The 20,276-nt window shown below is 40.5% G+C and overlaps 1 protein-coding gene across 4 annotated transcripts in view; it reads left to right on the top strand.

Moving 5' to 3' along the window:
* The window catches only part of LOC134211527 (palmitoyltransferase app), an 81,304-nt gene that overhangs the window by 26,784 nt on the left and 34,244 nt on the right, over positions 1–20,276 (top strand). For all 4 annotated transcript variants that reach the window (XM_062688451.1, XM_062688449.1, XM_062688450.1 and 1 more), the window contains exon 3: positions 16,742–17,166. The gene's annotated coding sequence lies outside the window, so the exon portion shown is untranslated. The remainder of the gene's footprint in view (positions 1–16,741; positions 17,167–20,276) is intronic.

The following is a 20,276-nucleotide window of genomic DNA, read 5'->3' as shown; positions in this document are numbered from 1 at the left end:
GAGTCCATTGTTTTTTTTTCATATTTATTTATTTGATACTTGATAGATAATGAGTTGCATCCTCTTGGTGATCCTGCGCCTAATGAAGTATCATATAGATGCAAAGGCTATCATGTACACGGCCTACCACGAAGCCTACGGCACTTTCCGTGTTTTCTACTCTCTCTATTTTAACTGTTCTTGATGTTCTTTTGGAATACGTATGAAATTGGTATCCAGCCCATCGCAGTCTGCCGTGTATTTTAGGAATGCCCATATCCAATGCTTCAAAATTAATGACTTTTTTTTCGAAAAAGTGATCGGAATCGCAAATTTGCAGCCATAAGCAGCTGGATTTTGTTTTAATGCCTTCTGGGAAAACCAAAAAAAGATGTAGGGATAGTCGCTAAGCGAAACTTTGAGAAACTTTTTTTGTATGGAACTTTTTGTTTAAAAAAATATTTTTTTTTTCGAGTCGTATTTAGATGTTTTACTTCCTATTCTCCTCTTCGAAAGTCCACAAAACAAGCTTCCACATGGTGGCCACTGACTTCTTAGTTTTGTTTCGATAGAATAAATAAAAGCTATAATCAACTAATTAACTTCATGCCTGTTTTAAAAAAAATCTGATAATTGTTTACATTTTATTTAAATTCTAGGATTCATGAAATGCAGTTTGAATGAGTTTTGTTATCAAATTGTTATAGTTTTTTTATCAGGATGTACATTTTTATAAAGAATTTTTATGAGCTCAGGAATCCCAAATTTTTCGTGGTTTCTCAACAGTTGAAAAATTTATTCGTTTCCAGCATAACAACACAGAAAATCCTTGAAAATCATAGGTTTTAGAAATCACGTTTTAACTCAAGAATTATGTTTACAGAAATTTATCAATCTTTTAAAAAGTCGGATTTTCTGGAAAATTTTGCCCTCAGTATTGAGGATTATGAGTTTGAGTCCCATCGAAGGAAAGTGGTTACCTCCAATACACTTTTCAAATCAAAATCTTCCACATAATGTACATATTTACATCGGAGATTTTCAGAGAACTGTAAATAAATAAAAACTAATCTCAAGTGCCAGAGATTTCAGAAATTTCAGGAATAAATTTTTCAGTTCAAATATTGAAGAAATCATAATCGATAATCCTTTTGCTTCTAAGGTCCTTTTACGTATCCCAGATTTCTTCTCGAAATAAAAATACATTAGCTTTTAAATCTGCTTAGTGTTATATGTTTCATAGTTAAAACTTCTAAATTGTTTCTATTTAAGAAAACACACTTACCGTCTATAAATCTGATTGATAATTTAAAAAAATTATAACAACATTACAAAATTTCCTAAATATCAAAAATTATTCTAAAGCTAAGATATTAAATTGGAGTCTTAGAAATATATCTGAATTTATAATTTTTTTTCGAACACATGGTGGTCTGTAAAACCATACCATTAGCGACACTCCATTTCTTATAAAATGCTTTCCCTAAAAAAATCAAGCATTTTAAAATCTGCTTTGAAATTCTCAAAAAAAAACTTACAAAAATATTTCTTGAACTGTCTCGTTTTTGAATAATAATTCGTTTTTGATTAATGAACGTTTTAAAATCATTTAATTTTTCTTAAATCAATCCTATCTCAAGTTCCTAAGGCATGTTATTTTTTTTAACTTGATAAGGCGTTATTTTGAGCAAGTTCATAACAACGGAATACGAATGCCTTGAGTTCATATTGAATAGAAGTGCTTTATGATATGAAAACATCTCTCATCTTTAACTTCCTTTTTTGGTAGATGTTATTATTTTTCTAAAGAACACTTTAATGTTTTTTCAAGAAAAATATTTTGCTTGAAAAATCTTTGATATATTAATCACAATTTGGATCAAAATTATATAATGAGCTCGTTTATTTTTCAAATAAGAATTTACAATGGAAAATAATTGATAGCAATGCTTCTATCACTTACCAGAGATTCGTTTCAATTAACGTGTTGCCAATGGTATAGAAAAGAAAAAACGAATGCAGAAATAGCTTTGATTCACTTCTAACAGTGACTGCTAGAATGGTCAAGATGAAGGTACTTATAGGATGAAGATGCAAACGATCTGGAATTAAACCCATAGCGTATAGAGCAGGAACGAGCGGTTGTCTTATAACTGCCAAGCCTGTTACTGAAAAAAGCCTCACAGCGCCAGTAGGTTATTGTATGTATCGTGTTTGTTTAGAAAACAATTCAATCACTGTCATAAAGCGGGTTGTATGATGGGGTTTGGACTTGTATGTATAACAACGTCACTGCTTTTCATAATTCATCCGTCAAACGAGGAAAGATGGTCGGGTGTAGTTTGTTGCCCGAAATCTTACGCCGTAGATTGCCAATATACCTATCTGATAACTGTAGCAGATGTTTGAAGTAAACGATTCCATGTTGAAAATATTTCTACCCGAAACAACGGTTCCGCGCCTTAGTTTTGTTGTGGTAAAGAAGACTAGCTCGTAATTCCTCTCGACTCTGTGTTAAAGGGTTCTGTGGGCCATGCTTCGCTTGATTTGCATAACAACTCAGGTCCGTTGAATTGAACCATCAACTATCGCTGTTTAGAATCGGAGTCTGTGTCCACTTGGTCGCTTCATCGGCCACGTTGTGTAGAGTTGACCTACCTCCAGTTTATAACTAAATAACTAATCTAAAATCTCACTAACTCGCCATCGTAAGGAGAATACCGTCGGTGGTCGGATCTTAGCCAGCACAGTACGTCACTAGCTTCGGTCCAATAAAACCGTTTGTATATTGGAAAGGACAGAGCGTTGAGTTGATTATCGTATCGGCCAACCTTGCCCCGATGATAGAACCCTGTAACTCCATCCCTGGTATGGAAATAAACTTGAGCAGGGCGGCTTTGACAATCGAACATTCCACGATATGGGATAACAATTCGAGCGGATCAAATATAGACGTGAGTGTACGTAAAATGTCTATCTTCGTAGGCATGCGTTTCCCGGTCAGAAGTTCGGAATCATGTTTTGGCGAGAGTTTATACTCGAAATTGTCGGAAGCCGTGTTGGTGGTACTTACTAATATTGCTAGTACTTTCTCTGTAGCAAGTTCCGTTTCGACATTAAGGCTATTAGATCATTGCTTTCCGTAGAGCTTGACGAACATTTGACGAGTTTGAAAGCCATTTCCTTATGTGGCGTGACCTCAGGTCAATGGAGAAGTTGAGCATTAAAAAAGTTTTAGGAGAAGTCATATAACATTGACTATTTACAAGAAAACACATGTATTTGACGCCGAATTATGATTCCTGGGTCAATTTTGAACAAAAATGCCGGTAGTATTACCGTTTTCAAAATATTTCAAATCTAATTTTTGAAAACCGAAAAAAATGTTTGTATTCCGCCCTTTTTGCGATTCTCAATCACCAACACTAGGTTTCCCGATTGGTACATGATATTGACTGTTTGAGAGTAATGATTGAATGAACTATTGTTATTGAAAGGTATGTATTAAAATGTTTATTATCAATTTTTATTTGTTCATGATGTGTACATGAGTTTTGTGACGCATATATGGATTATGTACAATCATGTTAGAGGCATTGAGTATTTTTAGAGGGCATATCGTCATCGACACTGGCCCAACCTGAGTTGCTGACAGATGCAGTCATGTACAGAGGAAAGAAGAAAAGGAGTATAGGCCTTAACAGAAACGATCATTTCCAAATCATTTGTGAGATAAGATACTAATAACATGGCTTCGAAAATTGCAAAGTGTTGTGAATCATTTCTCAGTACACGATGTTCAAAAAATCTCCTTAAAGTGACCGAAAAAGTAATTGATAAATTGAAATCAATGGAATGTAATATTCCTTTGGACACGTTGTTGTTTATATGTGATTTGTGTAGACTGCCAAAACAAGTGACTGTAAATGTTCAAGGTGATGTGCAATCGGTGGAGAAACCACAACCGCCACTACCCGAACCACATGCACCAGTAGCTGAGCCACAGCCATCTGGATCAAAGAACTCTCTTGAGGAAGTACCGTCAGCTTTATCTCAGAAAAGCGTTGCACCGGATTACTCCACTGCGTATAGTGTTGAGATGTTGAGCACTGGAATAGCTGGGATTAACGTTTACCCAGTGTCTATTAGGAAACAAAGAAATGCAGATTACTCCAGACGGAAATATTTGGACATACAAAAATGGCACAGAAAGTATATCTTCGGTTTTGAAGCAGATGAAGTTCTTGACCGATTGAAGCGCAAGTCTGCAAATTTCGATAAGATATCGCAGCTTCAAGAAAAGTTTACCGATTTTTTAGACAGTTTTTTTCGTACAATGGACGGTTTCCGAGTTACATTTTAATTAGTTAATTTGCTCGAAAACCGACTCTTTTATAAATTACTCGAGGGCCGAAATTTTTCAAAATGAGTGGAAAATGATCAGTCTGTTGTGCCGACAATATATGCGAAATTTCATCCTAATTAAAAAAAAACTTTAAATTATGCTTACACTCATTCGTAGAACTTGAGATGCTCCATCAAAACATCATTTTTGTTGTTTTTTATCAGTAGAAGGTTTGTGGAAGCTTCGTAAAAAATCTATTTCTAGTTTAGAGCTTCCGTGATGAATATAAATAGCATGCGACAACATGCAATTAGTATTTACATACCAATAATTATCGATAAACTATCACCTCTTATTATCGGAAAATTTCCATACATTTGCTTAGCTTCTGGTTCCTGCTGATAGCAATTCGATGCTATTAGTAGATGGTCCCGATATTGACATTAGAGTCTGGTGAATTGCTCATGATAGTGGTGCTCAATCTGTCGTTTGCATTAAGGGCCTTGACGAACTGTCTACATATTTGGCTTCTTGTTTGACTTACTTTCATCTCTCAATGTAATAACGTGGGCTGGTTGATTGATAAGTGTGCCTGCCACTCACCCCAGTGGACTTCAGTTTGATCCCGGTGCCGTTTGCATTTTCTGAGAAGAAGAATGTCTGGTCACGCCTTCCCTCGCATAGGAAGTAAGGCCGTAGATCACGGTCAATATCATGTAATGGTAGGTCGTCATCATAGTTTCTATGGTTATCATTCGTGAGAAAATAGGCCGAATCAGCCGTTGTTCACTTTCTTGAACCAGTCAATTTGGTCATAAACTCTATAATCACAGAACCAAGCTTTTGCCACAACAAATGCTAAAAGTTCACTTATCACCTTTTAAAATTGAATAACGCATTATTTATATTCAATGCACTTCTTTCAATACCTTGCCCATATTCTATGGAATATTTTATTTCGACTCGCATTGAGCACCACTGAGGAAAATAAATGTTGTGTCATCGTTTTCGAACTCTACGACCAGGCAGACGATAAGTTGCTCTTGTAAAGCAATTAGCTACCTATTGATAATGACAGCGCTTACGCGAAACAAGTGACTTATCAGCACGTTCCACCGTAGCGCACTATTTTTACATATATCATAGTTGACAATAAATCGAAAATGCTATAAAAATGGAGATGATGAACGGGAAAATCATTTTTTCCCCTTTTCGATGTACTGAAGCTGCCATTCTAAGCATCGTTTTACATATAGGGAAATGTCTCCAGTTGTGGGTCGCTCTGCATAACTTTTGATACTTTTTAGATAGGGGAACTGCTCAGTGTTCTCTAAGCAATTCCACAGTTATTAATTGCAAGGTTTCTATGCCAATTTACCATTTTTGCATTCGTATATCATGAGGCTAACACGATGATACTTTCATACTTTTTCCCAGGAAGTCTAGAGAATTTCCAACCTGAAAATATCCTAGACCGGACCGGGAAATCGAACACAGCCACCATCAGCAAGGTCTTGCTCTGTACCGCACGCCCAAGGAAGGCCTATAATGTATTATTTTCAAAATATGTATAGGTCCATACTAAAAAAAACGACCAAGCCACCCGTTTTTTCCTGTCAGGAATAAGCCTGCTCCCCTTTCTCAAACTTCGTGGCCGATAACGGGCGGGTCTAGCAGAATCCCATGTTGCTTGCGACCTACCAGGTACCAAATGCATTGATTTTTAGAAATTTGATAAAAATGAGTTCGCGTTAGATTAAACAAATCATAACAAATTGATCCATACCTCACCATTGTATTTTTTAAAATCTCATCCATTTTTTATTCTATTTGGATTGTATTTGGGGATTTGGATTTGAATTGGATCCAGATTGGATTAGATTTGGATCGTAAAATGAAGTACTTATATTTGCCAGAACTCGGATAACAGCTCCGTAAAATTAGTTGTTTTCTAGTGAACCATTCATTACTTACATCCTTAACTAAAAGCTGGTAAAGATTTGTGGGACAAAATATAGACAGAAGTATTAATCAAATTTTGACTTTCGTGACCCACCTTGGGTCAGCCCACAACCCTCCTGGGGGTCGCGACCCACCGTTTGGGAAACCATGATGTATGCAATTTCCTTTGGGATGCATTAACCACACCAAGTCGAATCCAACAGGGAATCGAGAAAGGCCTCTTTACAATTGGGGAATACATTTGGATTTTCAAATAAAAATTTAAAATTGTTGTGTCGAACAATTTTCATATTTTGAGTTTCGCCATTTTTATTCGAAAACAGTAACATTGAATACTTATGTTTATATTAATTATCTAATAATATTCGAGCATGACGACACTGACACTAAATTCCTCAATGCACCAAACTGTTTTACATAGTTTACGTCGGGCTTTCTGATTTATTTTTCAGTTTCTAACCTCTGTTGAATTTGCAGACAAAGGAGACACCGGTTATGTGTACAAAGTAAAACATTATGCTACTACTGGATTTGAAGATCAGTCAAAACATTTGATTTGACATTCACCTAAGATTTGGCCAAAGTACTAATGATTACTGAACTAAATTGGATTTGTAACTAATACGATCGACACGGTTGCTAATGTGCCAAGTTTGCCAAACATGTAATGTGGTGTTCGTCCTACATACAAGAAAAAACGACACTTGCCACTTAATGTATGTCATGTATCCTGTTTCCTAAACCTGCACAGTGAAATTCAATCGTGTTCTCCTATTTTATTTCCCATACCTAGTGCTGCACATCATGCCGAAGAAGAATATTGCGGAAAAGCATATTTCTATACCGAGGGTCAAGGGTGTATGTGTATGAATAGTTGTGCGCCGTTCTATAGGCCCATTATTTTACTATGAAGTTGTCACTATAACGAAACTGGATGCCTTTCCCGATCTTGAAAAATTAGCTATTTGCTTTTCTCCTACGTCAATGTGGATTTTTAATAGAAGGCCCTGAGATTCCAACTGTTTTAAGTATACCAATCGACTCAGCTTGAGTTAAGGTTATGTATATGTGTAAGCATGTGCGAAAACCCAGATTGTCTTTCTCGATTCAATCGTTTGGTTGGCAATTATTTTTGATATATATCAAGCTAAAGTCCACAGTACACTGTATGTCATATTGACAAATCGACATTCGCTTGTCATAAGACGAGTTTGTACAATCCCATTTAATTCCACCACTTAATTGTATCTTGACAGATACGTATTTCGACCTCAACAGTAAGGTCGTCTTCAGTGTCTCGTACTTGATTCGACTCGAGTCGAGTCAAGTACGAGACACTGAAGACGACCTTAATTTTGAGGTCGAAATACGTATCTGTCAAGATACAATTAAGTGGTGGAAATAAATGGGATTGTACAAACTCGTCTCATGACAAGTGAAGACATTCCACTAAAAAGCTCAACATAATTTTCTTAACAAATCTACATTGTTGTTTCAAAAGGGCGAAAGTCGCAAACGTAAACATTGACTTCTTCCGCTGATTTCAGAAAGATTAGAGAATTCTGGCGGCATTTTCCACTTCCGTTTGATAGAAGACGCGGAGCGCCACCAGTTCCAAGTGGTTTTTAGCTGGGGGAGGTCCTAGTTGTTGAGAAATTTGCAGGAAAAGGCATTGTTTACGTTTGCGACATTGGCCCTTATGAAACAACCGTGTCGAAATATTTGTTAAGTTTTTCCGGACTTCTATCAAACTGATTAGAAATCGACATAGAAATCAGGCTGACTCGACAAATATTTGTCATTATGACAAACAGTGTACTGAGGACTTAAGGGCACTCCTGACGGAAAGTTTCAAAGTACTCGCGTTCTCAGGGGCACACCATTCGACACGGAAGTAACGCACAACTGTCATTCTTGTTTTTTCACGCATGCTGCGACACAGCAAAGCTGAACCAATAAAAATAAGTGCCTGTTTATTAGTGCCTGTTAATAAGTTTTTTACTCAATTTTTCTATAAAAAGTGGATTCTTCGACGCAGAATACTCTCCCAGTGTTTCCTATTGAAAATTGGCCAGATCGGACTATGGGCTCAAGAGTAATGGCCAAAATACTATTTTAATAATGCACGAGAAAGGCACCATCACCGCTAGGTGGATTAATCAGGGGTTTTCAAATAAGGAAAAGCCATTGTCGACAACCGGTCTTCGAAGGAGGAACTTTCGAACCAACCAGATTTAGTTCGGTTATATCTAGCATGTTGTGGTCCACCTTAAGTCCATGAAGTGTACAAATGTAGGTGTTTTTGTACTCTTATTACTCGCTCCGGATATTTGCAGCTACGTCTTGTAATAACCTTTTTTTCTCCCGGGTCATCACACAAGTTAGTTTCATCGTAGTTTACAAAGATGGCACATCTCGGAGTTCTTGGTATAACCTACCAAAATAGTCTTCGATAATTTTGTGTCTTCTTCATTCAGCTCGGTCCATGGCTGCACTTCGCCAGCCACGCAGTCTGCGGAGGGTCCGCAAATCGCCCTCCACCTGATCGATCCACCTTGCCCGCTGTGCACCTCGCCTTCTTGTTCCCGTCGGATCGTTGTCGAGAACCATTTTCACCGGATTACTGTCCGACATTCTGGCTACGTGCCCGGCGCACCGCAGTCTTCCGATTTTCGCGGTGTGAACGATGGATGGTTCTCCCAACAGCTGATGCAACTCGTAGTTCATTCGCCTCCTCCACGTACCGTCCGCCATCTGCACCACGCCATAGATGGTACGCAACACTTTTCTTTCGAAAACTCCCAGTGCGCGTTGGTGCTCTACGAGATTTTTTTTATGTACAGGTTATCCGACTTTGTCAATAGATGGGAATAACCAGCGCGGGGGGGGGGGATACATACATTTTCAGTGCAAAACGTAAACAAACGAGCATAAATTCCATATAAAAATCCAAGATGGCTGAGTTGGGGATATTGACAAGTCGGATAACCTGTACATAAAAAAATCTTGGTCCAGGTCTCGTGTCCGTAGAAAACTACCGGTCTTATAAGCGTTTTGTAGATAGTCAGTTTGGTACGGCGGCGAACTCTATTCGATCGGAGCGTCTTGCGGAGTCCAATGTACGTACGATTTCCAGCCACCATGCGTCTCCGAATTTCTCTGCTGGTATCGTAATCGGCGGTCACCAGTCAGCCCAAGTACACGAATTCTTCAACCACCTCGATTTCGTCACCACCGATAGAAACTCGTGGTGGGTGGCTTACATTGACCTCTCTTGAGCCTCTTCATATCATGTACTTCGTCTTCGACGTGTTGATGACTAGTCCAATCCGTTTAGCTTCGCTTTTCAGTCTGATGTAGGCTTCCTCCATCCTCTCAAAGTTACGTGCCATGATATCAATGTCGTCGGCGAAACCAAATAACTGGACGGACTTCGTGAAAATCGTACCACTCGTGTCGTATTACTCCCTCCAAAGCGATGTTGAATAGCAGACACGAAAGACCATCACCTTGCCGTAACCCTCTACGGGTTTCGAAGGGACTCGAGAATGCCCCTGAAACTCGAACTACGCACATCACCCGATCCATCGTCGCCTTGATCAACCGTATCAGTTCATCCGGAAATCCGTTTTCGTGCATTAGCTGCCATAGCTGGTCCCGATCGATTGTATCATATGCGGCTTTGAAGTCGATAAATAGATGATGTGTGGGCACGTTGTATTCGCGGCATTTCTGCAATACCTGACGTATGGCGAACACTTGGTCTGTGGTAGAGCGGGGGCAGCAGGGACATCAGGGACAGCATGATGTCCAAGGGCTTGACGACCCCTCCCCAGCTGTCTGCGAGTCAGGGAGAACTGCCTAGGGCGTGGTGGGATTTAGCAGTGGGCTCTGCTAAAATCCCTCCCAAAAACCACAAGTGCCCGTAAGCGGACTCTATCAAAGCGACTGTGTGCCGCTTCAAAAGCACAAGCCCAGGGAGGGAGTGCCAACTGGCATGTGGAGTGTCCCTACTTCGGTAGGGTAGTGCGTGAGCTGCTTCGGCAGGGAGTGAGTGATCTGTTTGTGCTGAGGCAGGAGTGTCATAGCGAGTCGCCGCCGCTATGGCAGCCTCGAAGCGCAGCAGAAGTCTGAGTATGGACTGCACATGCTAAGGTAAGAGTGTCGTAGCGTTGCTACCGCTATCGACACCTCGAGGCATGGCAGTGGAGTGTTAGAATAAGTTGTGGAGTGTACCTACTTCGGTAGGGTAGCGCGTGAGCTGCTTCGGCAGGGAGTGAGTGATCTGGTTGTGCTGAGGCAGGAGTGTCATAGCGTGTCTCCGCCGCTATTGTCACCTCAAAGCGCAGCAGAAGTCTGAGTATGGACTGCACATGCTGAGGCAGGAGTCGAGGTATCCCATCGACACCTCGAGGCATTGCAGTGGAGTGTTAGAGTGAGCACCTGAAAAGGGTCACATGGAGCGAATGGTCTTTGGAGAAGCTGCTTCGGCGGCAGGGTAGCAGTGGGTTGTACCCACACACCTACAGTTGTGCACATGTGGTGCATGGGGAGTGTCCCTGCTTCGGCAGGGTAGCGTATGGTCTGCTTCGGCAGTGGTGTGATTGATCTGCTCGTGCTGAGGCAGAGTGTCGTAGCGCAATATCTGTAGGCCCAGGCAGTTACCGCTATTGACACCTCGAGGCATGGCAGCGGAGCGTCCGGGAGAGCATCCAAGTAAGACTCAAATGGAGTGAATGGGGTGCGAGTCAGTCTCGCGTGGGACGAGTGCCTGTGTGAGCGATAATGAGTGAGTACGCTTAGTACTGCCGTCCCCCCAGAAGTAGTACTGCGAGGTAGTTCCTGGGGAAACGATGGTGGAGCCCAAGGGAGTTTAGTCGGTATTACCGGTATGGTCGAGTCCGACACACCAGAACACTTCCGTGTGGTAGTTTGGCAACTACAATGCACGTGTACTGGGTTAGTGTGTACATGCATTCTCCCTTGTGAATAAAAAAAAAAAAAAAAAAAGAGCGTTCACCTATAAATCCCGCCTGGTACTGCCCCACGAACTCTCTTGCAATTGGTGTTAGTCGGCGGCATAAAATTTGGGAGAGTACCTTGTAGGCGGCGTTCAGCAATGTGATTGCGCGGTAGTTGCTACAATCCAGCTTATCGTCCTTTTTGTAGATGGTACACACGACACCTTATCCACTCCTGCGGCAGAACCTCATCCTCCCAAACCTTGGTAATTACCTAGTGCAGCGCTCTAGCCAGTGCCTCACCACCGTATTTAAACAGCTCTCCTGGTAGTTGGTCAACTCCAGGCTCTTTGTTGTTTTTCAGCCGGCCGTTCTCCTCCTGGATTTCCTGGAGATTCGGAACCGGAAGTCGCATGTCCTGCGCGCGTGCTCCTAGGTTCATTACCATACCGCTACCGTTGTCTGCCATATCGCCATTCAGGTGCTTTTCGTAGTGCCACCTTTGGATCACCTCACGCTCGTTTGTAAGAAGGTTCCCGTTTATGTCCTTACACATATCGGGCTGTAGCACGTGGCCCTTACGTGAACGGTTCAACTTCTCATAGAACTTTCGTGCGTTATTAGCGCGGTACAGTTCCTCCGTCTCTTACGGTCTCGATCTTCCTGCTGGCGCTTTTTCCTCCAAAAAGTCGAGTTTTGTCTGTTCCGCGCCCGTTTGTATCGTGCCTCGTTTGCCTCGTGCGGTGTTGCAGTAATCTCGCCCATGCTGCATTCTTCTCCTCAACTAACTACTTTCAGTCGCCGTCATACCAGTCGTTTCTCTGATCCGGAGCCACCGTGCCTAGTGCAGCGGTTGCGGTGCTTCCAATGGAGGATCGAATATCTCTTCAGCTATCTTTAAGAGATGCTGGGCCTAGCTGCTCTTCCGTTGGAAGTGCCTGTCCCAGCTGCTGCGCGTAGTCTTAGGCTAGTCTACCGTCTTGTAGCCGCCCAATGTTTCGCCGCGGCGGACGACTCCGATGCGTGATGTACACCGTCGAGAGTTTTGAGCGCAGACATACTGCAACGAGGTAGTGGTCGGATTCAATATTCGCACTGCGGTAAGTGCGTACGTTCGTGATGTCGGAGAAGAATTTACCGTCGATTAGAACGTGGTCGATTTGGTTTTCCGTTACTTGATTAGGTGATTTCCATGTGGCCTTGTGGATATTCTTGCGGGGGAAGAAAGTGTTTCAGACTACCATTCCGCGGAAGGCTGCAAAGTGTAGGCATCGTTGGCCGTTGTCGTTCGATACGGTATCCAAACTATCCGGTCTATACATTTTCTCCCTTCCTACCTAAGCGTTCATGTCACCTATGACGATTTTGACGTCCGCGACTTGCAGTTCCATGTTCCAAGCTTCCAATCGTGATCCTTTATTCGTCGCCTAGGTCGTAGCCGATTGTATCGAGTCGTATTATCTTCTATGTCGTTCTTAATAATAATTATTGTTTTTAAAGGCGGCTTATTGGGCCTGCGCAAACCTCCTGTCTCGTCGAAGGGCCGTCGTGTCAGGGCTGTTTAGCGTCCTACCTAACACCAGGACTTGGGCTTGTGCGCTTTGAGCGGCACACGTTCGCTTTGGCGGACCCTACTTGCGGATACATGCAGCTTTTTATAGAAGTTTAACAGGGCCCACTGTCAAACCCCACCACAACCTAGGCAGGCGCTACAACTCGCAGATGGCCTGGGGAGGGATCGTCAAGCCCTTGGACATAGTCCATGCTGCCCCCAACTGCTCATATGAATTCTCAAAAAAAATATAGGAACCATGGACATTCGCCATACACCCTCTCCCCCCTAACTGTCCACGTGGTATATGTTTAGCCCAACTTGTTGTATCTTCTTCTTCTTCTTCAATGGCTCTACATTCCAACTGGAACTTCGCCTGCTTTTCAACTTAGTATTCTATTAGCTATTCCTCAGTTATTAATTGAAAGCTTTTCTATGCCCGCCATTGCATGAGTATGTATCTTGTGTGGCAAGTGCAATGGATACATTATGCCCAGAGAGTCGAGAAAACATCGTAGACCGAGAATCAAACTCAGCATCTCCGGATTGGCAATCCTACGCCTTTGCTCGCAAGGCTACTGGAGACCTACATATTTGTTGTATGAGAAAGACAAAAACTCAAGCACTATTATATTTAACCGATTTTCTCGTAACAAGTTGTATTCGACGATCCTTCCCTATTGTTTCCTATTGAAAATAAACCTGATCGAACAATGGTGTGAAAAATGTTGTCCAAAATATTAATTTCAAAACGTATAGGAAAAATCACCTTTTTGGCACACTTACATACACATGGTACATACTTATAGAATTTGCAAATATCGAAAAACTTTGTCATGTTTTTAGGGATTACACCAAAGATATAACCAGCAATGTGTACTACGAAAGTAGACTATCAGAACACAATCTGCGATCAATAGAATCATTAGCGACGTGAAGCAACGAATTAGTTCTTATCAGTGGGGAGTCAATTTCATTAACATGCTATGCGCCAAGTCATTAGGATTTAGATAGAGACTCTTATACCCATTCGACAAACAGTGCACCATTGCAGAACACATATCAATCGCTGTGTATAATAGCCTCCCGTTTTTACTGTGATAACGTTCGTGCTAGTAGAAACAGAAGCGCCAGATTTCATAATTATCGATCAGGTACTATTAACGTCATCGGTGGCCAATCGATGTGGTTTTCACTGATTTTCACTTTTTTGTTTCCTCTTCGCTCTGCCAAAACATATGGCATCATCATGTCGAACCGGTGACGTTACAATACTGGGGGAATAGTTCGAGTATCGGCATCTATAATATGGCTATGTACTGCAATGGAGGTGATTCCACTTTAATCGCTATCTCACTTTTGTAAATTGGTTCGGGTCAATTGTTCTTCTTTTTGTTATCGATTGATTGAACGTTAAATTGCGCACGTATAGCACATAAAATTTGCGGTAAGCAATGTGTGAGATAGGCATTGTTGTGAAATATCGATGGACCCGTTAAGAAGTGCATGATAGGAAAACATTGGATGCGTTGCAGCATACTGCCGGTGGACGCATAATTGTCCCATGTTTGCTGGGATTCCCTATATATGTGGGACAATTATGCGTCCACTGGCAGTATACGAATTATCTAATTACCCGATTACCGTTCATAAATCAGCTTGATCCATGTGTAGATTAGGTCCATATTGTGAAAAGTTTTGGTCATACTAATGTTTCTATATAAATTAATATTATTTTCATTGGCATTACATCCCCCACTGGAACATCGCCTTGAAGCTTAGTGTTCATACGCACAGCTATTAACTGAGAGGTTTCTAACTCAAATAACCATTTTGCATCGTATATCATGATGTAACATGATGATACTTTTATGCCCAGGGACGTCGAGACAATTTCCAACCCGAAAATTTCCTAGATCGGAACGGGAACCCTCATCATCATGGTCTTGCTTTGTAGCCGCGCACAGGGCTGGTAGCAAGTCACTTTTTAGTGACTTGGTCACTATTTTGAACTAGTCACTAAAAAGTCACTATTTGCATCCAAAAGTCACTAAAGTCACTATTTTCGCACCACCGTTTGTAAAAAAAGTTCAAAATAAAAATCATTTGTACCTACCATTATCATCAACCAAATCAAATGTAAATCTGTTAGCAAAATATATAAAGTTTGAAAAATTGCTCCAAGGCCGTCTTATGAAAGGCAGAGTGGGTTCGAACCATGGACTTCGGGATCGAGAGGTCTACAGCAAAGCTTGGGCATACGTTTAGGCAACGCCGTATATAAAGCGCAGGATTGTTACGACTACGAGGATTTCGCGATTTTCGCGGGTTTTGCTGTTCTCGCGCATTTAATGCGGATTTACATAACGGTTTTGAGGCTTCGCGCGGATTTAGTTTTGGGTGGAAATTTAATGAATAAGTAGCGTAGGGTTTTGTTTTCGATTGCAAAATGTCGTTGAGAAGGGACTCCACATTTGAAGTCTATGCTTACCCATTTTTTTATATTTCCAAGCCATTATTGAATGCATTATACTCTTGAGCACTCGTTTAACAAGCATTATAAGGGTAAGAACTTCACTTGTTGTCATTTTTCATCGTTTCTGAATATCCATTTTTTTGTCACGTCAATTTTGACATAATTCCGAGATATTTCTTAGTTTCTGATTGATTAACCCTTCTACGATGAACCACATAGCACGATATTGTCGGCGTAGCACCACATTAGAATTCGGACATCGGGACTTCCGAACCGAAGTTTTATCTGTTAAACTAATTGATGCATTGTTCAGCGCATCTTTAGGCGAATCCAGCGCACTACTTCCTAAGTTGGGTAAGTTGCCTGTATCTGGAAAAAAAATCCACCTTCGTTATAAAAAGCTTCCTAACTTCGTTTCTATTGGAGGAACTTTCAATGTAATTTCTGTAGCGATAACCGCATAAATCTTTATGTAAAATTCCGTAAAAAATTCGCCTTGAATTTGGGAAATAATTTTCGGAATGTTTTTCTTAGGAATTCACCAAACAATATCTACAGGAATTCTCAAAAAGATTTCTACCGGAATTCATGAAAAAATCCGCTTGTATTTGAAGGAGATTTTTTTTTCAGGGATTCGCGGAGAAGTTTTTATAATAATTGACGTGCAGTTCCCGCGGAAATTCCTGAAAGACAGCAGGAATGTCTACAAAATATTCTGCCTTGAATTTATGGTATGAAAGAATTTCCGGAAGTTTTTGTGCTGACATTCGCTATCGGATTTCTGTTGGAATTTCCGTTTGAACTCCTGGAGAAAGATTTCACAAGAATTGAAGTATTTTCTGCACAATTTCTGAAAAAAATCCTAGAAATTTTCACAGAAAATCAACTTTCGCTGAAATTTCTGAAAAAAATTTCAGAGTTTTCCAAAGCAATTTCTGCATCAAATTCAAGATTTTGGATCACATTTTACGAAACTTTTTTTTTGTCTTTATTAAGGAGACTTTATCTTTACGAAACTTGAAACTTAGGTTCGGTAAAATTCATGTTGTATACGAGTTAATGTTTTAAAAATGTCATCATAATTTAGAATTCTTCAAGTTTTTTTTAACATTTTTTCCTTATAACGATTCATAAGCATTGTGTTTCCAAATAATTCTCTGTCTAGTAATTAAATTAATTTATTAAAAACAATTCTTACCGGAAAATAAAGAATTACATAGTAAATAATTTTTGTTTCTTAATATTTTACTAAAGAACTTTTTCTATATGCAAGAAATCAAATGACACAATTCGATTTCAGTTACTAAATAGATCAGTGTAGCTGTCGGTATAGCTACAAAATTGACATAAATAATAGATGTACATACTTAGGACATTAACACACAGCAATACCAATCAAATTATTGCTACTTTTGTGATACTTGCAGCAGTGACTTATACATTTCTTGTACATCGTCTCATTGCAGGAACACGTGATTGCAGCCAGATTCACCCGTCCACATTGCTGCATCTTCAAATATTCACGATGTACATTACGAATCGGCTTCGGAATTATAGGCAACATTTCCGACGTCACATTAGATTAGACTGATGCGATGAGGTAATACTACAAACACTTGGCATTTACTATCCGCCCGGTTGGATCACATACATTCAGTGACGGCAACGACTTGCGCGCGGAATTCTGAAGACGCAAGCTTCGGGCAGCGAAATAAAAAAGGAGAAATGAAAACATATTAAAACAACAAACAGTTGAAGCAAAGTTAAACCACACATCACACCAAACGGCACTGTTGTCGCCGGTCAAAAATGATTTCATCGGAGCGAGCGGTACAATCCAACACGAGAAACCACGGGTGCAGCGAAAGTCACAGCAGAGAAGCACCCAAATGTAAGTTTTTTTTTCTATCAAATCATAAGCGTTTTTGTAACAATTAACGGAGCTGGCGGATACAGTTTCAAGCGTTGACTCACAGTGTGTAGTTGTAGATAACGTATAGCTTGTTCGACTTGCTTCTGATTGTCTTACCGTTGACCCTTTTTGTGTTTCTCGTACACTAAGTATACGTAAAGGCTATATGATCACCCCAAACCCAATCTTTCAATAGAAGGCTCGGAGATCAATAGTGTTATATACCAATCGACTCAGCTCGACGAACTGAGATGATGTCTGTTATGTGTGTGTATGTGTACAAAATTTCGTAGACACACTTTTTGGAACTTGGCCGAATTACTCGCAACAAGTTTCATTCGACGGGGAATCCTGTCCCATTGTTTGTTATCGAAAATTGGTCAGATTGGACTAAAAGATCAGTAGTTATGGTTTACGCTAAAAAACACTCGTATTTTTAGTATTTTTGCACGAGAAAGGCAACAACACTGCTAGGTGGATTAATCAGGGTTTTTTAAGCTCACTAAAGTTATTTTTTGAAGTTATTTCACGCGGTTTTTTATAGTCAGGGGTACATGAAAACCGCGAAGAATCGATAAGGGTTACGGGAGGTAATATTGGCATAGGATAAAATGTTGGCTCATCACGCACATAAATCAAATCACATCGTTTTGTAGGGATATATATTTTATCACCGCTACTTAAGAAAAGTGTATCGAGCACATTTTAGTTACACTACGCTAGATTCCTGTACTTTTGAAAAATCACTTTGACATAATTTTTAAGCAGCCATATTTGATCGGCTTAACCCTTTGTCATCCATGACTTTTTTCAAAAACTTCAATAGGAAGGAATCATCTTTGTGAAAAATTCTAGAACAAAAGTTATTTGGCATAGTTAAAATTAGTGAAAAAAAACAGTTTTTGATTGTAAATTAATAGTTAATTAATTGTTTTCAATAGTTCAACAATTCGTACTCATAATTAATTATATTTGCAGTCTAATGGAACCATAAAAACATACCGAATATTGCTTTTTGTTGTTGAAACAATTCGATGAAGGTTAGAGGGTGCAAAATTTGATGGTGCTCCACAGACACCAAGGGCGAGAGAGGGTCAAGCAGGCAGGCTATTCAAGATTTTTTCTTCTGCCATTGGGAAATGGAATTTTCTGAATGAACTTACCTGTTTTCGCACAACAGATGAACGGATAACAACCACACTATGTTGGCTAACATATTTATTGCACAATTTTCATTAGTATAGTGACACGATTAACAAAAACTTTGTTGGATAATACTGAGGGCACCCGTTGCAGAATTGCACGCATCAAAACTTCCTAACAATAACCTGACGAAAATAACTCGATTATATTGACATTTGCTCATACAATAATCCGACGATATTGTTGCACCCTCCGGGTGCAAAGAAAACAATTTTGGAGTATATTTCCAATAAACTCAAAATTTAGTTTTCCACTTTCCCAAACACTCCCTAGCTTCGCCTCTGGTGATGAGCAAGAGTCGGTAAGTATCACTACAAATTCAATCTCCTCCGGAGAACATAAACGGTTAACTTGACTTAATAGCGCAACAAACTACACATATTTCATGATGGAGACTTTACATCGCTTATGTACTTAGTAAACAAACAACAAATACAACATTATCGAAATTAATTTATTGGCTGAGCCAATAAATTAATTTCGATAAAGTCACGCGGTGATCAAAGCTTTCCTAATTATAAAATACAACATTACAACGATCATCTGTTTCTTTACTCATATTATTGACACTCACACAAACGCACGTATATCCGTATGTAAATTTATGCTGCAGCAAGAAACGTCAAATATAAGGGTGCGTTCACAGCTTTCTTGTCGGGATGATGCTTTGACCCTTTCGCGACCAGGTATTTATTTACCGGCGGTAACATTCCCCCACCCGTAAACCCTGTGGCTGCTTCAGGCTGTGCAGGGATTACCTTTACTAATCTGCTTTCTAATTAATCAGTTCCGCTCTACTGATACTATTCTGCAACTTGCTTCTTCGTTGGCTGTAGCCTCCTTCCGCTTTGGCCAGGCGTCTTCCCTATACAGGCTGAAGACCCTGTCGAATCAAAATATATTATTGTGCGACTTCATCACACATTTCCGCTCTCCGAGCGGTCTCTCAGCGCCTACTCTCTTATAGCTTCAGACGATGCCCTATACCGTCCAGCCTAGTTCGGACCGAACAGCTACTGGTTCTCCAGATTCTCCTATTCTAGACTCCAGTGGAGCAATAAGGTGGATGTTGTCGATCCCTATCAACATTTGAGGTGCAACTGAACTGTAACTCGATACATCCAAGCCATTCAAATGATTAAAAACACTCAAGTGCTCCGCATTCATTTTTTGGGCAGGGAGCTCCAACTTCTGAACAGTTCGAGCATCAACAAGATCGAATAGACATGACGAACCTTTGGCAGAAACTTTGATCTTTAAAATCTTCGATTTTCTTTCCTTTTGCTGAACACCATTCATCCAATACATCTGCAACGGCTGAACCGGTCCATCTGCTTTCAACAATTTTGCCAGCTTCCTATTGATCAAGGTTACCGCAGATCCTTCGTCTATCAATGCTAGGGTATCGACTTTTCTCCATCCGTTGTACAGGGTCACTGGAGCCATTCGAAACAACACCGTTGGATTCAGTTGACGATGACTGTGGCATTGAACCTCTAGCGTCGTACACTCTGACCCAGATCCACTGTGCAGCAAAGGATTGTGAAACTCAGGGCAGCCATCCACCGTACAGCGCTTCCTTATACGACATGGCCGCTCTCCGTGATCGTACATACAACACGGACACAGATCCAGCCGCTCTACCGTCTTCCATCGTTCTTCCATGCTTTGTGACACGAACTCCGAACAGTTTCGACCAAAATGTCACAATTTCTGGCATACGGAGCATCTCGTGTTCGTGTCCCGATGTTGTGCTTCGGTTGACTGATCCGGATTCTTCGCAACACCCTTCTGACTAGACTGACTGTTCCATAGAGAATTCCCTCCATTCATCGTATGAACGAATCCCTTTGCTTTGAGCTTATCTTTCTTCTTGACCTTCTCAT

The sequence above is a fragment of the Armigeres subalbatus genome, chromosome 2 (assembly GCF_024139115.2).
Source record: "Armigeres subalbatus isolate Guangzhou_Male chromosome 2, GZ_Asu_2, whole genome shotgun sequence".
In the NCBI taxonomy this organism is placed as follows: domain Eukaryota; kingdom Metazoa; phylum Arthropoda; class Insecta; order Diptera; family Culicidae; genus Armigeres; species Armigeres subalbatus.
Note: the sequence above shows the minus strand (reverse complement) of the source record. Positions and strands in the feature narration are given on the sequence as shown.